This window comes from Microcebus murinus, chromosome 18, assembly GCF_040939455.1.
Source record: "Microcebus murinus isolate Inina chromosome 18, M.murinus_Inina_mat1.0, whole genome shotgun sequence".
Taxonomy (NCBI): Eukaryota; Metazoa; Chordata; class Mammalia; order Primates; family Cheirogaleidae; genus Microcebus; species Microcebus murinus.
In genome coordinates this window covers 1,630,375-1,639,959 of record NC_134121.1, presented here as the reverse complement: position 1 = coordinate 1,639,959, position 9,585 = coordinate 1,630,375, and the positions used below count along the sequence as shown (strand labels likewise).

General features: G+C 62.9%; 3 non-coding genes across 3 annotated transcripts; all 3 read left to right on the top strand.

The window, feature by feature from the left end:
- The first annotated feature begins 720 nt into the window (after positions 1-720).
- LOC142862071 (5S ribosomal RNA) lies at positions 721-839 on the top strand. Its single transcript, XR_012913217.1, has one exon. It is a non-coding gene; the product is annotated as a 5S ribosomal RNA (ribosomal RNA).
- A 3,797-nt stretch (positions 840-4,636) lies between these two features.
- Positions 4,637-4,755, top strand: LOC142862070 (5S ribosomal RNA). Its single transcript, XR_012913216.1, has one exon. It is a non-coding gene; the product is annotated as a 5S ribosomal RNA (ribosomal RNA).
- Positions 4,756-8,526: 3,771 nt separating this feature from the next.
- On the top strand, positions 8,527-8,645 carry LOC142862069 (5S ribosomal RNA). Its single transcript, XR_012913215.1, has one exon. It is a non-coding gene; the product is annotated as a 5S ribosomal RNA (ribosomal RNA).
- The last annotated feature ends 940 nt before the right edge of the window (positions 8,646-9,585 follow it).

Here is a 9,585-nt window from a genome sequence, read left to right as displayed (position 1 = left end):
GTGGTCGGGGTCCAATGCAGCCCCGGCCAGGCCCAGGCCCCTTGGACTGGGCCACAGGAGGACACGGAGGAGGGTCCCGGCCCCCACGAAGCGGTGCCGGCAGTTCTCCACGGGCTTGGGCGTTTTCCAGAGGTAGGAGATGGAGGGGACTGATTTCTTCAGCGCCCCCCAAACCACGCCACCCCACCCCACCCATGGGACACATCCCCAGAGAGAGACGCCCCATACACTGGCTGTGCCCCAGCCCTGGCCCGGGGGGAATAGGCGGCAGCCCACCCACAGGGCGAGGGGGGGGCGCAGCTGAAAGGGGTTGTGGGGGAGGGCGGCCCCTGGCTGGGGTCAAAGGGCGAGCGTCCCGCGCGTGCGCAGTCAGCGGCAGCGACGCGCTGGGGGTGGGCAGCGGGTAGGTGAAGGAGGCCGGGCGAGGAGACGAGGGGGGCTGGGAGGGCTCCACCTTGGCGAGTCCAGCCGTGGAGGCGCATCTTGTGTGAGTGTGAGTGAGTGTGAGTGTGTGTGTGTGTGTATAGAGAGACAGCCCCCCACCCCGCCCCGCCCCGCCCCGCCCCGCCCATCACCCCCGTCCCTGGGAGCCAGCGGGACCCGGCCGGCGAACTCAACCGGCCCGGCCCGGCCCGGCGCGGGGCCTGGGGCGGGAGGCGGCGGCGGGGAAGCCCAGAGAGGCTCGGCTTCTCGAGCGGGGCAGGGGCGCCCTCCGCCGCGGTCTAGGGCCACACCACCCTGAACGCCCCCGATCTCGTCTGGTCTCGGAAGCTAAGCAGGGTCGGGCCTGGTTAGTACTTGGATGGGAGACCGCCTGGGAATACCGGGTGCCACAGGCTGCTGCTTTTTTTTTTTTTTTCTTGCCTCTTGTTCTGTCCCCTTTCTGGGAGCGAGGCGGCGGCCCGGGGTGGGGGTCACCCCCACCCTCAGCGCCCGCGCGGTGCCTGGCGCCCCAGCCCGCACCGTGGGGCCTCCTCTTGTCCCAAGCCGCGACACCGCCGCCACGCGGCAGCATGCGTGGCATCTGGACTGTCAGGTCTCAGACCAAAGGTCTGCTCTGTGGGAACCGACACGCTGGAGGAAACCTTGAGAGTCTGAGAGGGGAGGGAGTTCCAGAAGAAGGCCAGGATGTCATTTTGAGGGAGTATGTGACCAGAACTCGTCCCGTTGCTTTTGGGGTTCTATGGGCTACACGCAGGAATCTTTGGTGGTGGCACCTGATGTTGGGGGATCCGGAGTCACACCCAGACCTGCTCCACAGGCCTCCTTTTACTTTTCTCTTCGGATTCATTATTTTTAAAAAGTGTCTCTTACCTCTAGGATTGCATTTTCTTTTCTCTCTCTTTTCAAGCAGATGATGGGAGTACAAGTATTCAGGTGACATGTGTTGCCCGTGCCGCCCTCCCCCCTGTGTTCTTTTTTTTTTTTTTTTTGAGACAGAGTCTCGTTTTGCTGCCCAGGCTAGAGTGAGTGCCATGGCGTCAGCCTAGCTCACAGCAACCTCAATCTCCGGGCTCAAGCAATCCTGCTGCCTCAGCCTCCCGAGTAGTTGGGACTACAGGCATGCACCACCACGCCCGGCTGTGTTTTTCTATATATATTAGTTGGCCAATTAATTTCTTTCTATTTTTAGTAGAGACGGGGTCTCGCTCTTGCTCAGGCTGGTTTCGAACTCCTGACCTGGAGCAATCCGCCCGCCTCGGCCTCCCAGAGAGCTAGGATTACAGGCGTGAGCCACCGCGCCCGGCCCCCCCTGTGTTCTTATTCATATACCTCTCATGTTGTTCCAGCGTATTGTGGGGGTACCAATGTTAAGGTCGGGTGCCTTGCCCTCTCCAAGCCTCCCCCCTCGGGTCAGAGCTTCAAGTGCGCCCATCCCCCAGTCGGTGCGCACCCACCCCATGCCTAATGGATGTGTATGCCCCTCCCCTCCCCCCACCCGCCCGACACCCACCCGATGAAGGTGATTCCTCTCTGTCCACTTAGGCGTCCATCCGTTCGTACCAATTTGCTGGTGAGCGCGCTCACGTGGTGCTCGTGTGTCCATTCTCGGGATACTTGGCTTACTGGAACGGGTTCCAGCTCTGGCCAGGAGAACACGAGAGGCGCCCTCTCACCGCTGCTCCTCACAGCCGAATGGCACTCCGTGGTGTCCACGCGCCACATTTTATTGATGCACTCCTGGATGGATGGGCACTCGGGTCGCTTCCACGTCTTTGGGATTGTGAATTGTGCCCTAACTGTAACCCTAACCCTTACCCAGCCCGTCTCCTCTGCCCCTGCCTGACGCACTCCTCCCCGGCCAGGCCCGTCACTGTCCTGGGCCCCCGCCTGACCGGCTCCTCCCCGCCCGGCCGGTCACCGTCCTCTGCCCCTGCCTGACACGCTCCTTCCCGCCCGGCCTCTCACCGTCCTCGGCCCCTGCCTGACCGGCTCCTCCGTCGCCTGGGCCTTCCAAGGGCTTGGTGTGGATGCTGCTTCCAGGAAGCCCTCCAGAAACCCGGCAGCAGGGTGGCCGCAGCAGTCTCCAGCAGCCGTCCCTAAGTCGCGTGAGTGCGGGGGACGTGCCCCCGCTGTGCCGCGGGGGCCCAGCCTGGTGTCTTCCCTGAGGCCCTGCGGCTGCCGGCTGGGCTGCCGCTCCCCGCAAGGGGAGAGCCGCGGAGGTGGGGACCGCATCATGATGGGGACGTACACGCAGCTCTCCACGTCGGATTCCGGGGCTCTCTGTACTGCCCGAAGGCCCAGCTGGCCTGCGGGTCCTTAGAGTGGCAAAAACCTCCGAAAACTGAGACTGAGGGTCCGGTGGGTGTCTGCACTTTTGTGCTGGGCACCCCAGGGAGGCCCGGGGGCTGGCTGGACAACGTGGTCTGCTGGGCGGGGGGGGGGGGTTGGAGGAGCAACTGATGCCCTTTGCACTTTGGGTAGCAAGAGTCTGAGGTGTCTCTGAGCCCTGTGCCCTGTGGGGGTGGGGCGGGGGGGAGTTGGAGGAGGAGGAGGAGGAGGAGGTGGGAAGGGCCGGGGCCTGCAGTCCTGTTCCCGGGGTGGCACGGCAAGTGGCTTCTTCCACAGGCTGCTTGGCCTTGGCTCCCTGCACCTGGGCCTTTGGAGGACCGGCCCTGTGCTTGCCAACACTTCCTGCAGGGACCCAGAGCTGGGAGGTGGCATCTCTCAGCCCTGGGTCGGGCAGAGCCCCAGCGGGCCATGCCCACAACCTCTCTCAGCACCGGTCCCCCAGAATGCTCCTTTGGGACCAGGATTCTCTTGCGGTGACTCTTTAAGGTCTGGCCCCTGGATGGAGGGGCACCAGGAGTAGAGGAGCAGGAAGGGGAAGGGGGTGGCCATGCGAGGGGACACTTTGAGGCCAAGTCCCAGCTTCAGCCTGATCCTCCTGGGAACCCCGCTCTGAGACAAGGAGCCGGGCTTCGCATTCCCACAGCAGCCAGTCGTGGGCTGAGGACACCTGGGGCGTTGGGAACTCCCTGGCTTCTCCTTGGTTTAACATCTAGAGCTGCTTGTGAATCGCGCCGCCACACACACCGCCGTCACACACACCCGAGCGCAGGTGTCTTCCGCACAGACTGCGGGCCTCGCTCTTCTGAATGCCGCTGGCTCGCCACCCACCCACGGGTGAACCTGGTCAGGGTGCTTTCTCTCAGGGGCAGACTCTTTTCCGGGCGGGCTACCGGTGTCTCTGTTTGCTCGTTTCTTTCTTCCATTTCGGGAAAGTCTTCCTTGCTGGGTGTGGAAATCTCCTATGCCTTCCCTCGCCTATTCTGTCAGCTTTAAAATTCTCTTTCAGTTGCCACCCTCACAGATGGATTAGGAAACTCTTTCCGGTGCACTCATTAGTGAAATGACCTCCAGGAAGCTGGAATCCAATATCTAATGGCCGATTTTTAGCGAGTCCACACGCCAGGGTGGTCGGGGTCCAATGCAGCCCCGGCCAGGCCCAGGCCCCTTGGACTGGGCCACAGGAGGACACGGAGGAGGGTCCCGGCCCCCACGAAGCGGTGCCGGCAGTTCTCCACGGGCTTGGGCGTTTTCCAGAGGTAGGAGATGGAGGGGACTGATTTCTTCAGCGCCCCCCAAACCACGCCACCCCACCCCACCCATGGGACACATCCCCAGAGAGAGACGCCCCATACACTGGCTGTGCCCCAGCCCTGGCCCGGGGGAATAGGCGGCAGCCCACCCACAGGGCGAGGGGGGGGCGCAGCTGAAAGGGGTTGTGGGGGAGGGCGGCCCCTGGCTGGGGTCAAAGGGCGAGCGTCCCGCGCGTGCGCAGTCAGCGGCAGCGACGCGCTGGGGGTGGGCAGCGGGTAGGTGAAGGAGGCCGGGCGAGGAGACGAGGGGGGCTGGGAGGGCTCCACCTTGGCGAGTCCAGCCGTGGAGGCGCATCTTGTGTGAGTGTGAGTGAGTGTGAGTGTGTGTGTGTGTGTATAGAGAGACAGCCCCCCACCCCGCCCCGCCCCGCCCCGCCCCGCCCATCACCCCCGTCCCTGGGAGCCAGCGGGACCCGGCCGGCGAACTCAACCGGCCCGGCCCGGCCCGGCGCGGGGCCTGGGGCGGGAGGCGGCGGCGGGGAAGCCCAGAGAGGCTCGGCTTCTCGAGCGGGGCAGGGGCGCCCTCCGCCGCGGTCTAGGGCCACACCACCCTGAACGCCCCCGATCTCGTCTGGTCTCGGAAGCTAAGCAGGGTCGGGCCTGGTTAGTACTTGGATGGGAGACCGCCTGGGAATACCGGGTGCCACAGGCTGCTGCTTTTTTTTTTTTTTTCTTGCCTCTTGTTCTGTCCCCTTTCTGGGAGCGAGGCGGCGGCCCGGGGTGGGGGTCACCCCCACCCTCAGCGCCCGCGCGGTGCCTGGCGCCCCAGCCCGCACCGTGGGGCCTCCTCTTGTCCCAAGCCGCGACACCGCCGCCACGCGGCAGCATGCGTGGCATCTGGACTGTCAGGTCTCAGACCAAAGGTCTGCTCTGTGGGAACCGACACGCTGGAGGAAACCTTGAGAGTCTGAGAGGGGAGGGAGTTCCAGAAGAAGGCCAGGATGTCATTTTGAGGGAGTATGTGACCAGAACTCGTCCCGTTGCTTTTGGGGTTCTATGGGCTACACGCAGGAATCTTTGGTGGTGGCACCTGATGTTGGGGGATCCGGAGTCACACCCAGACCTGCTCCACAGGCCTCCTTTTACTTTTCTCTTCGGATTCATTATTTTTAAAAAGTGTCTCTTACCTCTAGGATTGCATTTTCTTTTCTCTCTCTTTTCAAGCAGATGATGGGAGTACAAGTATTCAGGTGACATGTGTTGCCCGTGCCGCCCTCCCCCCTGTGTTCTTTTTTTTTTTTTTTTTGAGACAGAGTCTCGTTTTGCTGCCCAGGCTAGAGTGAGTGCCATGGCGTCAGCCTAGCTCACAGCAACCTCAATCTCCGGGCTCAAGCAATCCTGCTGCCTCAGCCTCCCGAGTAGTTGGGACTACAGGCATGCACCACCACGCCCGGCTGTGTTTTTCTATATATATTAGTTGGCCAATTAATTTCTTTCTATTTTTAGTAGAGACGGGGTCTCGCTCTTGCTCAGGCTGGTTTCGAACTCCTGACCTGGAGCAATCCGCCCGCCTCGGCCTCCCAGAGAGCTAGGATTACAGGCGTGAGCCACCGCGCCCGGCCCCCCCTGTGTTCTTATTCATATACCTCTCATGTTGTTCCAGCGTATTGTGGGGGTACCAATGTTAAGGTCGGGTGCCTTGCCCTCTCCAAGCCTCCCCCCTCGGGTCAGAGCTTCAAGTGCGCCCATCCCCCAGTCGGTGCGCACCCACCCCATGCCTAATGGATGTGTATGCCCCTCCCCTCCCCCCACCCGCCCGACACCCACCCGATGAAGGTGATTCCTCTCTGTCCACTTAGGCGTCCATCCGTTCGTACCAATTTGCTGGTGAGCGCGCTCACGTGGTGCTCGTGTGTCCATTCTCGGGATACTTGGCTTACTGGAACGGGTTCCAGCTCTGGCCAGGAGAACACGAGAGGCGCCCTCTCACCGCTGCTCCTCACAGCCGAATGGCACTCCGTGGTGTCCACGCGCCACATTTTATTGATGCACTCCTGGATGGATGGGCACTCGGGTCGCTTCCACGTCTTTGGGATTGTGAATTGTGCCCTAACTGTAACCCTAACCCTTACCCAGCCCGTCTCCTCTGCCCCTGCCTGACGCACTCCTCCCCGGCCAGGCCCGTCACTGTCCTGGGCCCCCGCCTGACCGGCTCCTCCCCGCCCGGCCGGTCACCGTCCTCTGCCCCTGCCTGACACGCTCCTTCCCGCCCGGCCTCTCACCGTCCTCGGCCCCTGCCTGACCGGCTCCTCCGTCGCCTGGGCCTTCCAAGGGCTTGGTGTGGATGCTGCTTCCAGGAAGCCCTCCAGAAACCCGGCAGCAGGGTGGCCGCAGCAGTCTCCAGCAGCCGTCCCTAAGTCGCGTGAGTGCGGGGGACGTGCCCCCGCTGTGCCGCGGGGGCCCAGCCTGGTGTCTTCCCTGAGGCCCTGCGGCTGCCGGCTGGGCTGCCGCTCCCCGCAAGGGGAGAGCCGCGGAGGTGGGGACCGCCTCCTGATGGGGACGTACACGCAGCTCTCCACGTCGGATTCCGGGGCTCTCTGTCCTGCCCGAAGGCCCAGCTGGCCTGCGGGTCCTTAGAGTGGCAAAAACCTCCGAAAACTGAGACTGAGGGTCCGGTGGGTGTCTGCACTTTTGTGCTGGGCACCCCAGGGAGGCCCGGGGGCTGGCTGGACAACGCGGTCTGCTGGGCGGGGGGTTTGGAGGAGCAACTGATGCCCTTTGCACTTTGGGTAGCAAGAGTCTGAGGTGTCTCTAAGCCCTGTGCCATGTCGGGGTGGGGGTGCGGGGCGGAGGAGGAGGAGGAGGAGGTGGGAAGGGCCGGGGCCTGCAGTCCTGTTCCCGGGGTGGCACGGCAAGTGGCTTCTTCCACAGGCTGCTTGGCCTGGGCTCCCTGCACCTGGGCCTTTGGAGGACCGGCCCTGTGCTTGCCAACACTTCCTGCAGGGACCCAGAGCTGGGAGGTGGCATCTCTCAGCCCTGGGTCGGGCAGAGCCCCAGCGGGCCATGCCCACAACCTCTCTCAGCACCGGTCCCCCAGAAGGCTCCTTTGGGACCAGGATTCTCTTGCGGTGACTCTTTAAGGTCTGGCCCCTGGATGGAGGGGCACCAGGAGTAGAGGAGCAGGAAGGGGAAGGGGGTGGCCATGCGAGGGGACACTTTGAGGCCAAGTCCCAGCTTCAGCCTGATCCTCCTGGGAACCCCGCTCTGAGACAAGGAGCCGGGCTTCGCATTCCCACAGCAGCCAGTCGTGGGCTGAGGACACCTGGGGCGTTGGGAACTCCCTGGCTTCTCCTTGGTTTAACATCTAGAGCTGCTTGTGAATCGCGCCGCCACACACACCAGAGTGCAGGTGTCTTCCGCACAGACTGCGGGCCTCGCTCTTCTGAATGCCGCTAGCTCGCCACCCACCCACGGGTGAACCTGGTCAGGGTGCTTTCTCTCAGGGGCAGACTCTTTTCCGGGCGGGCTACCGGTGTCTCTGTTTGCTCGTTTCTTTCTTCCATTTCGGGAAAGTCTTCCTTGCTGGGTGTGGAAATCTCCTATGCCTTCCCTCGCCTATTCTGTCAGCTTTAAAATTCTCCTTCAGTTGCCACCCTCACAGATGGATTAGGAAACTCTTTCCGGTGCACTCATTAGTGAAATGACCTCCAGGAAGCTGGAATCCAATATCTAATGGCCGATTTTTAGCGAGTCCACACGCCAGGGTGGTCGGGGTCCAATGCAGCCCCGGCCAGGCCCAGGCCCCTTGGACTGGGCCACAGGAGGACACGGAGGAGGGTCCCGGCCCCCACGAAGCGGTGCCGGCAGTTCTCCACGGGCTTGGGCGTTTTCCAGAGGTAGGAGATGGAGGGGACTGATTTCTTCAGCGCCCCCCAAACCACGCCACCCCACCCCACCCATGGGACACATCCCCAGAGAGAGACGCCCCAGACACTGGCTGTGCCCCAGCCCTGGCCCGGGGGAATAGGCGGCAGCCCACCCACAGGGCGAGGGGGGGGCGCAGCTGAAAGGGGTTGTGGGGGAGGGCGGCCCCTGGCTGGGGTCAAAGGGCGAGCGTCCCGCGCGTGCGCAGTCAGCGGCAGCGACGCGCTGGGGGTGGGCAGCGGGTAGGTGAAGGAGGCCGGGCGAGGAGACGAGGGGGGCTGGGAGGGCTCCACCTTGGCGAGTCCAGCCGTGGAGGCGCATCTTGTGTGAGTGTGAGTGAGTGTGAGTGTGTGTGTGTGTGTATAGAGAGACAGCCCCCCACCCCGCCCCGCCCCGCCCCGCCCCGCCCATCACCCCCGTCCCTGGGAGCCAGCGGGACCCGGCCGGCGAACTCAACCGGCCCGGCCCGGCCCGGCGCGGGGCCTGGGGCGGGAGGCGGCGGCGGGGAAGCCCAGAGAGGCTCGGCTTCTCGAGCGGGGCAGGGGCGCCCTCCGCCGCGGTCTAGGGCCACACCACCCTGAACGCCCCCGATCTCGTCTGGTCTCGGAAGCTAAGCAGGGTCGGGCCTGGTTAGTACTTGGATGGGAGACCGCCTGGGAATACCGGGTGCCACAGGCTGCTGCTTTTTTTTTTTTTTTCTTGCCTCTTGTTCTGTCCCCTTTCTGGGAGCGAGGCGGCGGCCCGGGGTGGGGGTCACCCCCACCCTCAGCGCCCGCGCGGTGCCTGGCGCCCCAGCCCGCACCGTGGGGCCTCCTCTTGTCCCAAGCCGCGACACCGCCGCCACGCGGCAGCATGCGTGGCATCTGGACTGTCAGGTCTCAGACCAAAGGTCTGCTCTGTGGGAACCGACACGCTGGAGGAAACCTTGAGAGTCTGAGAGGGGAGGGAGTTCCAGAAGAAGGCCAGGATGTCATTTTGAGGGAGTATGTGACCAGAACTCGTCCCGTTGCTTTTGGGGTTCTATGGGCTACACGCAGGAATCTTTGGTGGTGGCACCTGATGTTGGGGGATCCGGAGTCACACCCAGACCTGCTCCACAGGCCTCCTTTTACTTTTCTCTTCGGATTCATTATTTTTAAAAAGTGTCTCTTACCTCTAGGATTGCATTTTCTTTTCTCTCTCTTTTCAAGCAGATGATGGGAGTACAAGTATTCAGGTGACATGTGTTGCCCGTGCCGCCCTCCCCCCTGTGTTCTTTTTTTTTTTTTTTTTGAGACAGAGTCTCGTTTTGCTGCCCAGGCTAGAGTGAGTGCCATGGCGTCAGCCTAGCTCACAGCAACCTCAATCTCCGGGCTCAAGCAATCCTGCTGCCTCAGCCTCCCGAGTAGTTGGGACTACAGGCATGCACCACCACGCCCGGCTGTGTTTTTCTATATATATTAGTTGGCCAATTAATTTCTTTCTATTTTTAGTAGAGACGGGGTCTCGCTCTTGCTCAGGCTGGTTTCGAACTCCTGACCTGGAGCAATCCGCCCGCCTCGGCCTCCCAGAGAGCTAGGATTACAGGCGTGAGCCACCGCGCCCGGCCCCCCCTGTGTTCTTATTCATATACCTCTCA